General features: G+C 39.3%; 1 pseudogene; it reads left to right on the forward strand.

The window, feature by feature from the left end:
* LOC140165928 (uncharacterized) overlaps positions 1-14572 on the forward strand; it is a 63879-nt pseudogene that overhangs the window by 33257 nt on the left and 16050 nt on the right.

Here is a 14572-nt window from a genome sequence, read left to right on the forward strand (position 1 = left end):
GTACGTAATACATTAATATTGATTAATTCATTTGTGGCTCTTAACAAGTGCTGACCAGCCTGAGGGAAGTTACCCCCTGTTCAAAATCTTGAGAAAATCCCCTTTTATTCAGGGGTGTGGTGAGAGTTCCTCTTTTCAGCTGATTTTCTCTTTTTTTGTTGCCAAAATTTACATGTTTTCTTTCATTTTCAGCCCATATTTGACGGGTTTACCCTGATTTTACAATGTTTTTCAGCGTTTTTAAGTAATTTTCCTCTTTTATTGGTCTGTGGCCTCTCACACCCATGTTTTATTATTGTTTTACCTATATCTTCCACAAGTGGAGTGAGTATTTGAAATGGAAGCAGCCCAATTGTCTATTCTATTCTGTTCAAAACTCATACTCCCTCTGTGACAGATTTTAGCTAAATCTTCCACGGGGCAGTGTGGATTTTAAATGGAATAGCCCATTACATATAACAATGTTAGTGCCAAGCAGCATGCTAGGAGCAGTGGAACAAGCTGCCCCTCCTGTTTCTTTTATAGATAATATGCGCTTAAATGATTGCAATACAGTTACTTAAATTTTCATGGCCTGTTTATGCTTTTCAAATTCACTAATTCGTACCTGAATTGTTGATCAATTTTAGATGGTGAGACCTGAACCATGTTTCAATTGGAATGTCAAAAATTAAATTAAAAGCTGTGTTTTTAATTTTTCTTTGTAAGAATAATAATAGTGTTATAGCGTCACTTTTACACATGTATTATTTTGTATGTCTTTGACAGGTATCAATGGTTAGCAGTTTGCAAGAACAATTTGAGAATTCCAAGAAACAGCTAGAAAAAACTGACAACCAAATGAAAGAATTATCAGAACAGCTATCGAACACTCAAGAACAGCTGGATGGTGCTAAACATCGCGATAATGAACTCTCTGAAAACTTGCAAGGAAAGGATGAAGAACTGAAAGAGTTGGGTACGAAGTTAAGGCACAAAGAAGAGGAAGTGAAGACATTCTGCGACAAATTTGCTAGCAAAGAGACAGAAGTTGCTGAGCTTATGGTTAAACTAGAAAAGGAACAAGGCAGGAGGGCTGCTTTACAAGAAGAGAAACAGACTCTTGAGTCATCATTGGAAAGTCTACAAGTTGATTTGGATAAATCCAATGCCCAACTTGAGAATGAGAGGTCTGTATTTGCTGCAGAAAAAGGAGAGCTGGATTCTAATGTTAGGGAAAAGGAGGAAGAATTGAAGGAAATTAGGGATCAGTGTAAGGAACGGGAAGAGGAAGTATCGAAGCTTACGCATGCCGTAGCGGGGAATGTGGATGAAATTGCTGAGTTAAAGAAGCAGATTACTGAAAAGGAATTCCAAATTGGGACTCTTGAGAACTCTGTGGGTCAGAAGGAAAGAGAGTTGGAAGTGATGAAGGATGGCCAGTCAAAAGAAGGCAAGGAAGTAGAATCAAAAATGTCCTCACTTTTGACTCAGATATCAGAACTTGAAGCGGAAGTGACGCAAAATCAGAGAACGATAAGCGATTTAGAAAATCGCGCCGAGAGCTTACAAGGTCGGCTGGATCAGAAGGAAGCGGATTCACAAAGTAAGGTGGAAGAGTTATCGGGTAATGTTTCAAAACTTAGTAGGCAAGTGGAGGATAAAGAAATGCAAGCAAATTCATTACAGGAGCAGTTACTTGCATCTTTGAAATTGGTCCAAGAAAAGGAGAACTGGTATCAAGATGCTCTGAAGACGGAGAAAGAGGATCATAATCAAGCTAGAGCTGAACTCTCTACAGAGCTGATGTCGGTGAAAGAAAAACTGGAGGATGCTGCTTCAAGACAGCGGAATTTAGAAAGTGATTTGGAACAGAAGAGTGGCATGGTTAAGTAAACTTGAGGGCGAGATGAAGGAGTATCTGTCAAAGTCGAATCGGAAGTTCAAGTTTTGAGCGAGTCGCTGCAGAAACAAAGCTCCGATGCTGACGCTTTCAAATCGCATCTTGAACAGAAAGACCAACAGATTGTAGACCTTGTTGACAAACTTGAACATGTCGAGTCTGAATTGAAATCGGTGGACGGTGCTTCCAAAGAAAAGATTAAGGAATTAGAAAATGTGATCAATAATAAGGATGAGGTTATTGGTGAAATGGAGCAGAACGTTCATCGACTTGAAGATGATCTCAAAGACAAGGAAAGTGCGGTGCTTAAAGAAACTCAAAATGCTCAAGATGTGTTAGATAACTCTAGGAAAGAGGCGGAAGTGCTACAGGGTAGTCTTGAGGAGGTAAAAAGTACTCTCAGTAATTTACAAGAGCAGCTTCATGAAGTCCAGGAAATGAAAAATAGTCTTCAAGAGACGGCCTCTTCTTTGCAGGAACAGAACGATACCTTGCAGAAGAACGTTGAAAGCTTGCAGACCGAAGTGACAGAAAAAGAACAACTTTATCAGCAAGAACTGACTCAAATGAAAGCCAGTTTTGAAGAAAAGGAAACCGCATTGGTTCGTCAGACCGAAACGGCGAGGGAAGAGCTTTCTGTTGCTAAGGAACAGTTGAGCCATTTGCATCAAGAGCTGGCTAATCAGACATCAACGAATGAAGCCTTAAAACAACAACTACAACATGGGGAACAGAGTCTGGCTGAAGAGCTGGAACACTTGAAGAGCAATCTTGTACAAAAAGATGAAGAAATTAGTAGGAAAGATGCTGAAATTCACCAACTTGGTGATCAAATTGAATTAACTAATGAAAAGTATGCGGAAGATTTGGATACTTTGCATGGAGAACTGTCTGCTTCGGCAGATAAATTGGCTAAATTGACACAACTTTTGAGGGAGAAGAGTGACATTGTAGAAGATCTCACGCAGAAAGTGATTGATAATGAAGAAAGATTTGTTGCAGAAATGGAGAAACTGAAGGAAAAAGAGCACTTGATGACTGGTGAGTTGAATAGGCTACAACAGGACAATGAAGAGAAGGCAAAGTTAGTGGAGGCTCTACAGGAGAAGGAAAGTGGTAAAGACGAAGAGACGCTTTCGCTGAAAGAAACCATCAGCAGCACCAACGAAAAGATAGAGAAACTTGAAAGCGCCCTCGCAGACAAAGATGTCCTGACACGGAGTTTAACGGAACAATTTGCCGGCAAAGAGAAAGACTATCAAACTAGAATTGTTACCTTGCGGGAGAAAATCAAGAAAGCAGCTCGCGACATGAGGGAGATGAAAGAGTTGATTGCTAAAAAGACAGATGAAGCCAAAGAACTTCAGGAGCAGATAGGGGAGCGCGATAAGGAGTTGTCGGAGAAGGTTGCGGCATTAAGCGAAACGGTACAAAGTACCGGTGCTCATAGTTCACAAGTGGAAGAGGAGTTGTCTCACAAGGAAGCCATCATTAATGAACTAAAGCAGCAACTTATGGATATAGATCAAGAACTGAATTCGGAAGTTGGGTCGTTGAGCGAAAGCCTGAGCAATCTGAGTCTAAGGATACGGAGCTTGAGGCGAAATTCATGAAAAAGAGGATCGGATGAAAGATCTGGAGGCGCTCTTGCAGGATAAGGAGTCTCAGATGGTTGATTTAAATATGAGTGTTTCGGAAAAAGATTCAACGATAGCATCACTAAAGGAAGTAATAGACCAACAACAGGAACAGGTGAAAGTGGAGCAAGCGAATGTACAAATGGCCGCCCCACCCCCTGATGAATCCCAGCACCAGGAGTTGGAAAAAAGAGAACACACGACTGAAAGTTGAGTTGGACAGCTCCAAACAGAGATACGGAAAACTTCTTGTAAAAGCCAAAGAATTAAAAGCAAAATGCGAGCTGTCTGTCAAAGAAAACAGTAAACTTGAATCGGAACTTGTGGAGTTGAGGGATAGTTTAGAAGGAGCGAAAGCTCAACTTGTGCAAAGTCTGGAAGCACGTAAGGAAACGGAAAGCACACAAGGTGAGAAAGATGTGTTAGAATTGGAAGTGAGAGGGTTAAAAGAAGAACTTGATGGTGTTAAACAAGTACTTCAGCAGAAAGAGTTCTCGTTAAAAGGAGCTGATAATCGAGTTGAGGAGTTGCAGAGTCTTAACCTTAGCTTTCAGGAGCAGCTTGTTTCTCTTAATGATGCTTTAGAAAAGTCCAAATCTGAAAAGGATGAACAAAGTAATGAAATAGAGATGTTGAGAAAAACGCTTGAAAGTCAAGATGCTAGTGGTGAGGAGAAACTGCAGGGAACGCTGCAAGAGCTTGGACAGCTTCAAACAGAACTGCACAATGCAAGTCAAGAAATTGATCACTTAAGAAAAACTGCGGAGGAATTGCAAACCAGCAAAGAGCAGTCGGAATCTGAAAAGAATGAACAGAGTAATGAAATTGAAATGCTGAGGAAAACGCTTGAAAGTCAAGGTGCTAGTGGTGAGGAGAAACTGCAGGGAACGCTGCAAGAGCTTGGACAGCTTCAAACAGAACTGCACAATGCAAGTCGAGAAATTGATCACTTAAGAAAAACTGCAGAGGAATTGCAAACCAGCAAAGAGCAGTCGGAATCTGAAAAGAATGAACAGAGTAATGAAATTGAAATGCTGAGAAAAACGCTGGAAAGTCAAGGTGCTTGTGATGAGGAGAAACTGCAGGTAACGCTGCTAGAGCTTGGACAGCTTCAAACAGAACTGCACAATGGAAGTCAAGAAATTGATCACTTGAGAAAAACTGTGGAGGAATTGCAAACCAGCAAAACGACATTGGAAGAAGTATTGGAAGGACAAAAACAAGACCGAGACAAGTTAGTGTCGGAGATGGAAGATCTTACGAGTAAAGCAAATATTTTGCAACGTGTGAAAGAAGATTTGGAAGTTCAGTTAAAAGAAAAAGATAAAGAAATTGCAGCAGAAATGGAGTTAATGACGGGCCAACTGAGTGAAATTAGTGCCAAAGTACAGTCTGAGCAAACTGCAAAAAGAGCATGCTCAGAGGCAGAAACGAAAAGATGAAAGAGAAGCTTGTGAAAATAAATGAAGCCCGTAAGATATTGGCGAAGGGCGTGGAAAGATTGAATGCTGAAAAATTGGAGTCTGAAGGATTTTTTAGTACAGAAGGCAGCTATGGAGTCTCAGTTCCTTGCAGTTAAACAGGAGTATGAGAACTTAAGACAGTCGGGTGACCAAAGTGCAAAAGAAGAAATAGCTGCTCTAAAGAAAGACAAGGAAGCTTTGCAAAATGAATATGCAGCTACGCAGCATCATATAGCATCTGTGCAGGAAGAAAACGAAATGTTACGCAACAAGTGCGCATCGGCCCAACAAAAGATGGCATCACTCCAGGAAGCTTTAAGCACAAGGAATGTTGAATACGACGAAGCTTACAAACAGATCAAAACATTACAATCGTCTCAGGTTGCCATGGAAACGGATATATCAAAATTGCAAGAGAAGCTTCAAGGATCGATGGCTGCTCTAGCAGACGAGAGTAAAAAAGTGAAACACTTGTCGCAGGATCTGAAGTCTTCCAGAGACAACTGCAATAGATGGCAATCTGAGCTGCAGCAAGTGAGGTTGAAAATGGAAGAGGAAGAAAAGCGAATGAAATCGCAACTTTCAAAAGTCGAATCTGATCTAGAGAATCAACAAAAGTTGTGGGAAGAAAAGTACGATAAGGATGTTAGCGCGTATAGCAGTAGGATACATGAAATTCAAGAAAATGTAGATAGGACACAAAGTGAATTAGAAACACTGAAAGCTGACCACAGTGAAATGAATTTAGAAAATGAGTCATTAAGGTCTCAAAATGGAGAGCTTCAAAGTCAGTTGGATTCGGTACAAAAAGCAGCACAAAGGCGGATAAAGAGGAGTTGGCCGAGTTGCAAAATAAAATGGCAGGGGTGGAGAGGAAGAATGAAGCTATCGAAGTTGAGTTGGGAGATTTTAAAAGAGACACAGAAGAAATTACGGGTAAAGTGGAAGAAATGAAAGAGCAGAATCGTCGATTGAATGGACAGGTCAAGTCACTGGAGGATCAAAACGAGAATCTGTCGAGCGAAAACGAGCAGTACGCATCCGAGTTGGAGGAGTTGATGGAGGAGATCCGAGAGGCTAGGAGCAAGGATAAAGATCTGAAGAGATTGACGGAAGAAGTTGACAGTCTCCAGTGGAAGCTTGATGAAAGCTTACAAACCGAAGAGGAGGCACAAGAAGTGCAAGCTCAGCAGATGGCACAGGTGGAAGAGTTGCAAGGTAGCCTGGACGAACTACAAGAGAACAAAGAACAGCTGGAGATGCGGTGCGAAAAACTCATGTCTGAAATTGAAGAATTTGCGAAGACTTGCGAAGAGAAGGATTCGGTGTTGGCGAGACTGGAAAGGGAGAAAGAGTCGGAAAAAACTCACAGCCAGAAGTTGGAAACTGAAATCAAAGAGTTGCATAATCAGACAGACGATAAGAAAATGGCGTTTGACCAGATGCAGATGGCTTCGGACACGTACCAGGCAAGAAGCGCGGAGTTAGCGGACCAAATCGAACGTATGCAAGAGCAGGTGAGGAGGTACGCCACAGAGAACGAGGTGTTACGCAAACAAGCGCAAGTGCACGGCAACGCGGATGAACAGGTCAGACAGCTACAGGAGCAGCTACAGCAATACGCCGCTGAGAACAGCCAGATTCGTCAGCACGTAGAGCATCAGCAGAAAACATATCAGGAACAGCTGCAAGGGGCACAGAATCGGGTGGAGACGTTAACAGTTGAAAACAAAGGCTTGCTAGAGCAGGTGGAAGGGTATAAAGAGGCAGATGAAAGGATACGGGAGCTTCAACAAGCGTATAATGGAGCGAAGGCGGAAGCTGGAGCAACCATGGAGGAGAAAGATAGAACATTACAAGCATTACACCAAAGAGAAATGAGGTAGGTATACTGTGAACACAGTTATTTGATTGCATGTATAATTGAAGACCGAATTAAAAAGACTAGTTTGCGTATGACGTCCTGACAATCAGACCAAAAATGCCATACTGCGCAGGTCAGCAACCAAACACAGCGCGCCTTTGTCATGACGTCAGACGCAAACTAGTCTTTTTAATTCGGTCTTTAATTATAAAACTTTCAAAAATATGGTTTCTTTCTCAATCACAAATGTTTTGAACTCGGCTGTATGTGATCTATACTATAGTATGGGATCTGATCTTGAGTTATACCAAGGATCAAGGTCCAAATTGATAGGATTTTATACATATACTATTGTTTTAATATTGGGATAGCCATAGCTGCCCCTGTCTCCCCACTTGCTACAGTCCTGCTTTAATCAGGTGGTGAGCGTCATGATTGACAGAGACGGCAAAACCGCTCAGCCGTATGGCACTTTCCATCAGGTTTTCCATACACTCAGAACACAGAAGTGAATTTCGCAGCTGCTGTGATCACTGGTACGCGCCATTCAATTTGCACACTGAGTGATCGGAGCCCAGTCAACATGGCAGATTTAAAACTGTTACAGTGACTCTCACCCTGTAATAATCAAATTTGTACTGTATTTAATTACCGTATTGGTCCGAGTATAGTCCCACCCGTTTTTTATGTGAAAATTTTTCACAATTGGGGGTGGGATTATACTCAATTTCAAAAAAAAAAAAAAAATTTTTTTTTTTTTTTAAGTTTTTTTTTTTGGAGTGTCCCTGGACCTAGACCTAGGATGCTAGATGCTAGGATAATTCATGGTTGACCTAAAAAAAAAAAAAAAAATTGAAATTTTGCACAAAGTTTTGTGTTTTTATTGATACTTTGTTTTCATGTCATACTCTATTAATGATTTCAAAATGCATTCAAATTCAATGCATTTTGAAATCATTAATAGAGTATGACATGAATACAAATTATCAATTTTCATATTAAAAATACAAAATATCTTGAATTTTTTTTTTTTTTTTTTCTTTTTAGGTCAACCATGAATGATCCTAGCATCTAGGTCTAGGTCCAGGGACACTCAAAACCAAAAAAATTTTTTTTTTTTTTTTTTTTTTACAATTTCTGAAATTTTTCAAAAATGGGGGTGGGATTATACTCGAGCGTGGGACTATACTCGGACGAATCACGGTTATTTGAAGGTTAGTTTGTAGGGTTTTAATTTGTATTAATATTATTTACAAACATATACTTTGAATGCTCAGTGCCAAAGGTGGGTAAGTGCTATACCTGCCATGTAGATGAGTACAATATAATTGTGTTTAGTTTAAATTGCCAAATGTTCAGAGGATAGCTATTGGGCTATTCCAGAAATTTTCCACACACCCCCAAAGATGACATTGGGATTTCTCACATCTTTTCCCACCAGGAAATGTCAAAAGAACATCCCATTTCCGTCCAGATGCACATTGGAATGTAAAAAATTGGGAATTCTGATAACTTTTTGCTGTAAATCCATGTAATAATTCCCAATTCCCAAATGTACACTGTAAATATTTGGCTGGGAAATCCCATTGTTATGTTATGGGTGGCTCGGAAAATTGCATACAATTTTGCGAAATCATTCATGGGAAATCCCACATTTTGTTTTAAATTTAACTTTGTCATCTTTGGGGGTGTGTGGAAAATTTCTGGAATAGCCCATTATACGTATCCACTTTATACGTGGTAAATACAACCAATACAAGATACAACCGAACAGGCTTTTCCATATAGTGAACAATAAACAAGAAATGGAATCCAATGTTAACATATATCTGCACAAGCGACTGATAGCCTATCTTTAGTATTGATGCTTTCAGGCTTTAAATGATAGCAAGAAATGGAAATCGCCCCAAAGGAAAGATTTTAATCGTGAAATTGATCGCCACATCTTATGGATTCACATTATCCTCCGGCGGAACTGTCAAACTGTCAATTACAACGTCTACTAGTGGACTGGTTTTTAAATCCACTCTCATCAAACCAATCAAAACTGTAAACTACAATTTTATCCAAAAAATCAACAGAAGAAATACTAAATATTGCTTAGTTTCAATGATGCTTACCGATCGAGTCGCCTTGATGGTGTATTTCCGATCATTTTGCAACGTGGTTGAAAAATATTTCCAAGACGTGAGTATCGCCATTAGGCATGGCCCGGTAACCTGGATAAAATTTAACGCAATCAATCGTCCAATCCTAGTTCACCTGTGAGTGATCACATGGTTTGCAGAATGAAGCCGAATGAACGGTATCGGTGTTGGAACAAGGATTGTTGCTTGTAAACAAATCGTTTCTCCGCACGTTTCAAGAAATTAAATTTACGATCTTTTGATAATTAGTTAGGGATCGTTTTATTTTAACTCTGGCATGAGAGATTGAGAATGTGGGTTAAAGATAAGCCACTCTGTGTTCTCATTTTGCAACTAAAATAGGCTTCTCATAAAGCTTAAATTTGCGGGCCATTATGCTGGCCATCCATGTATTTGAAACATGGCGGATATACCAAGCACCCTCACTACGTTCGGGTCTGTGAGGGTGCTCAACCAGGCATATATCCACTTCTGGCACTGAGCTGTTGACTTGTTCCAACTTATTTCAAAATAATCCCATTCAATTGCACTGGAAAATTCTTGAATTTAGTAAATTTGTACCACACACCACCTGGCTTTAATGTTGTTGCACACCACAATTTGAATCAATTTGCTTCTCTCACTATAGGTGCCAAGACTTGACCATGCAAATTGCTAGTGTGGTTGAGGAGAAAAACAACATGGCCGTCCAACTCAACAATTCCTCGCGTAGTCTAAGACACGCAGAGAAACAAGCCAGGCAGCTGGAAGCTGACAAGGGAGCCCTCATGAGGCAGATTGAAGAAAGTGAAAAGGCAAGGACGCACCAGAATCAACTCATGGTAAGTTAGCCTAATGGCCGACAAAATTTACTTACTGAAATGTGTACAAAATAAGGACCAGTGTCGTAATTCAGTGTTTAGTTTGGATTATTCCTTTGCGACCGTTTGCCGAAAGTGTTTTCTGTGGAGTGACCCTGCCTGACAAACTGATGTGTACAACATGTATTCAGTCTTCACTCAATCTTACTATAGCATTGGGTACGGCTCTTCAGCAGTCTGCCAATTTGGACTTAGTCTAGGTCTTGGACCTATTGGTCTCGTCTTCCTGGTCCTAAAGTCTTGGGCCAAGACTGGATGAAGAGTGGCAAAATCGCACCATTCTGAGTTGTCATCTGGCATCCCAAACTTTCACTTGCAATTGATGATTTTTAATTTTCTGCAGTAAATTCCAATCAAAATACTCATTTATTTCATGAAAAATTTGTTATTTGTTGTTTCATTTTCCTCAACATTATAAATATTGCAAACAGCATCTTCACAACTTGTTTAATAGTTTTCCGAAATAACCTTTGTTTACTGCAAAAATATACACTCAAAAAGTAGCAACTACCAAGTATTAACTCACAAAATGCAATTATATTATTTCGAACATGTGTTGAAAATAATTATTTTTGATTTTAATTTCATGCATATTTTATTTCCATGTATATTTTGTTTACAAAAAGATTATATTGTTCACCAGTCGCTTAGATAGTTGTCATTCTTTTGTGGACGCTCCTTTCAAGTCCAGTTTATGTCTCAGACCAGTCGGCCTCGAACTGCCTGGTCTTAGTCTCACATAGGCCGGTCTTGATTACAGCACTTGTTTAAGAGGTAGGCAAACTTGAAGCCTAATTCTAGGCAGTCAATACAGCTCTGGCTGTGTAAATTGTGCTATTCCATTTAAAATGCACACTACCCATGTGGAAGAATTTGAATATATCTTCCACAGGGGGAGTATGAATTTCAAATGGAATAAACATGTTAGCAGCTCCATTTGAAACTCACTCTCCCTCAGTGGAAGATTGAGGTTGAATCTTTCTCAGGGTGTATGAAATTCAAATGCAGCTGCTAATGTGTTCATTCCATTTGAAATTCATGCTCCCCCTGTAGCAGATATTTCCAAAATCTTCCACAAGGGAAGTGTGGACTTTAAATGGAATAGCCCAATGACCAGGGACGGATTTAAGCAGTGGCCCGGTGGCCCGGGGCCAGTGGATTTTGCGTCGGGCCAGTAAACTTCCAACAATGCTGGCCCGGCGGGCCACTAGATTTTTGAGCCTGATATAACACTTACGAGACAAGATATCAGTGATGGTCATATTTACACAGTTTTTTGATCTGCCTGTCACTTGAAATTTATATCTTTATTCAATGATTTTTTTTTGTATAATATTTTTAGTATATATATTCTTATTCTTGCGTTGCTAGCAAGTTGGAAATATACGACCGCTTTTTACGATGGTATATAGTAGGCCTATGTACTACTTAGCTCTTCCATGCGCTACATTATATCTGATGATGATGATAGCGATACTGCAAATACCGCCTAGTTTGAAACTTTTGGAACTAAAAAAGGCAGGACTGACTGAACTTGTGTTAGTGACTACACTCTCTACATTGAGTACATTCAGTACAAAACAAATTAAAATGTTAAGGTTTGCTTGACTTTAAGGGGTCAGATAGTGATGTTTCCACATATTTTTGTTAGAGCACATCAGATATATCGAATTGCATTTTGAAAACGAGGAATATCAAATAATTTTGATTTTTTGATAATTGCGATATGATACACATGCATTGTATGATGACAAATGATTAAAAATTGATATAGATTTTTCCCCAAAAGCACCGACAAAAAAGTTGGGTTTTTCTTTTGCAGTAGAACATGATATTGAAAAAGCTGGGCCAGTAAATTTATTGCAGGGCCACTAGATTTGCCATTTCAAAACTGTAACCTAAGTCTGTCCCTGCCAATGACGATCATGTGCAAGGACATGAGCCATTACAGTTTGCTACAATAGTTGATACATAATTCTGTTGATGGGTTCATTTTGTGTGTAGGTATCAGAGGAGCCTATTGTTGCAGAGATGAGTCACATGCAGCAAGCCGCAGCTCCGTTACAACTCATTCCTCCTGCACCACCCTCGGGAAGTATGTCTAACATAGAGCTACACAACCTAGCCAGAAAGTAAGTCTATGTTATTTATACTGGTTTCATACTTTGCTGCTCTGGAGATGATTTTACTTTACTGCGCAGTTGCACCAGAAACACTAGCGGTGACCAGCGGCAAGCCGATATATATCGATCACTCCACCGCTTTGCCACGGCGGCAGTACAACTTCCAGTGATGCCACTCTGACGTATAAGAACAATAAACGATTTTGGAGCGGTGCTGAGCGGCAAAAGTTGCTTTCAGAGTCATGCGGCTGCCGCTCAGCAGTGTGCCGCTCTGCTTGCAGACAAGTGCAAGCAGTATAGTGAAGTGTCACGTCACTCAAAGCAGAAATTATGAAATCAGCATTAGTTTTCCCAAACTCTTGTTGATCAATATTATTGTTGCCCAAACAAATTGGTTTTTTTTTTAGCATTCTGTGGACCTGCAAATTTTCTGTCTTGCATTGAGGCCTACCATTGAAACAATATGTGTCGAAATTTGAGTTGCATCAGGCAAGAGAATTTTCAGGCTTTTGCCGAATTCAGGAATTTTTGTTGTCCAAATTTATGCATTTTTAGCCTATTTTGGGCCTTTGAAGGCCAAATTCACACTTTTTCAGACAGTTTTCAAAAAAGCCATTCTCATGCTTGATTGCTCCAGTGGTTTTGATATGAGAAACAAAAAATGATAGTACATACACTTCCGATGTGGTTACCACAATTCACCACATTTTTGTTCACAGGAACTTCACACCATGTAAATAAAATGTATCTCAGGCGTTGAATATTACTCGGATAATGAGAAAAATATGAGCTTTCTTCTGATACCAAAATCTCAGTTTTGATGAAGAAAAATAGTGGATGAGGCTGTCAATCAAGTTGCACCATTTAAAACAAAGATGAGGTAATATGCAGATGTGCAATTTCACTTTCAGCTCATGACGTGACTAAATGTAATTATTCTTATTCTTTCAGACTGGAAGAATCAGAACAAGCCCGAGCTGCTATTGCAAATGAATTTGCCAAATTAGAAGTAAGTATTAACTAAATATTGATGTATCGCCAAATTGCTCTTTTTCTGTTTTTTTAAAGTGATTAATTATTAGGATTGTGGCTCAGATCTCTCATACATTTTTACAGTCAATTTTCAAATTGATCACTGCCCTATATTTGAGCTCACATTTGGTGCAAATTATTGTGATCATTAAAACTGTTTGCTGAAGAAAATGATGAGCATCTTAATTCTGTTTCCACTGTTACCAAATGTGTAACAACCCCAGATAAATAATGTTTTAGCTTCAACCTTATCAAAGTACCGTAAAACTTGATAGTTAGCATATGTGCTTACTATTGAGTGCTTTTAAAACATGCAAACATGAAGAGCCTTATACACAAAAGTATAAATGGTTTCGAGCAAATCATCGATACACATAGTTATATACGAACAAGTAAACCTGCAAATGTGTGTCTCAACCCATCAGCTCAGTTGGTAAAGCGCTGGACTTTGGTACAATTTCATGTTTTCAAAAGCGCTATAGGAAGTACATATGCTAACTATCAAGTTTTTCCGGTATTTCATCTGTGAATTATTTTTGGAACAGACTATTGTTCTTACAAGAGGATTACAGCAGATTAAAGTCTTGATACAATGTGTCTGAACAATAAGTTTATCATAAAAATTTGATAATACTTGTGATTAATGAAGACCTTTTTAAAATGAATTAGGTTTTTCTACATTTACACTCTTTGTGCTTGTGCTAAATCAATGTTATGGCCATGGACTTTATACGCTCCATTCACCAACTGGCAAAGTTCCTTCAACATCTGTTAATGTGGTCAAGTCGTTCAACGAAATGCGACATACAAATTTTTTTGGTCTTTAGTGTAAACATGAAGGAACACAATGCTCTATCATGTAACACTAAGGCCCCCAATACGTGCCTGATTATTAGACATAGTTGAACGAACGATCAGCCCTGATCATGCTCATGAATATACAAGAATTCTCAGCATACAAAGCATAGGGACTTTGCCTGTTGGCGAATGGTCTGTCTATGATTATGACATCATTGTGATATGCAAATTTTATGCAAATTGTACTATTATCACTTAAAAAGTGTCCCACCTGTCTCCCTGTTTTCTATATTTAGATTGGTCCAGTGACCCTTGACCTGGGACAAGCAAAGCAACCTAGGGAGGTGGGTGGGACATGTACATATATCATCTGTCATGTGATCATTTGTCATGTGATCAATTGTCATGTGACCCATTTACTATCAGTCAGCACCGCACATAATTGTGAAATGTGTCCTTTTAAAATCAGTTGGAACTTGGCATAAATTTGATAAAAGTTAATATGTGACCTGCTCCCACAAAACCAGACATAAGTCACTAATTTTGAAAATTAAGTTTTTGATGTCATCATTTAGTATCGGCCTTCAGCTTTCATTTGATACCAAAATTATGTTTCTGGGACATGTGGTCCTCATTTTACGACCTTTCAACAGGAAGGGGGGAAGCGAAACATAAAGAAAAGGCAAATGCAAGACAAATGGCTTTAAAGTTGTCAAATGACATGTTTACGGCATTGCTTGGGCTCAGAAAATGCTAGATTTGGGTG

The sequence above is a fragment of the Amphiura filiformis genome, chromosome 12 (assembly GCF_039555335.1).
Source record: "Amphiura filiformis chromosome 12, Afil_fr2py, whole genome shotgun sequence".
NCBI classification, from domain to species: Eukaryota; Metazoa; Echinodermata; class Ophiuroidea; order Amphilepidida; family Amphiuridae; genus Amphiura; species Amphiura filiformis.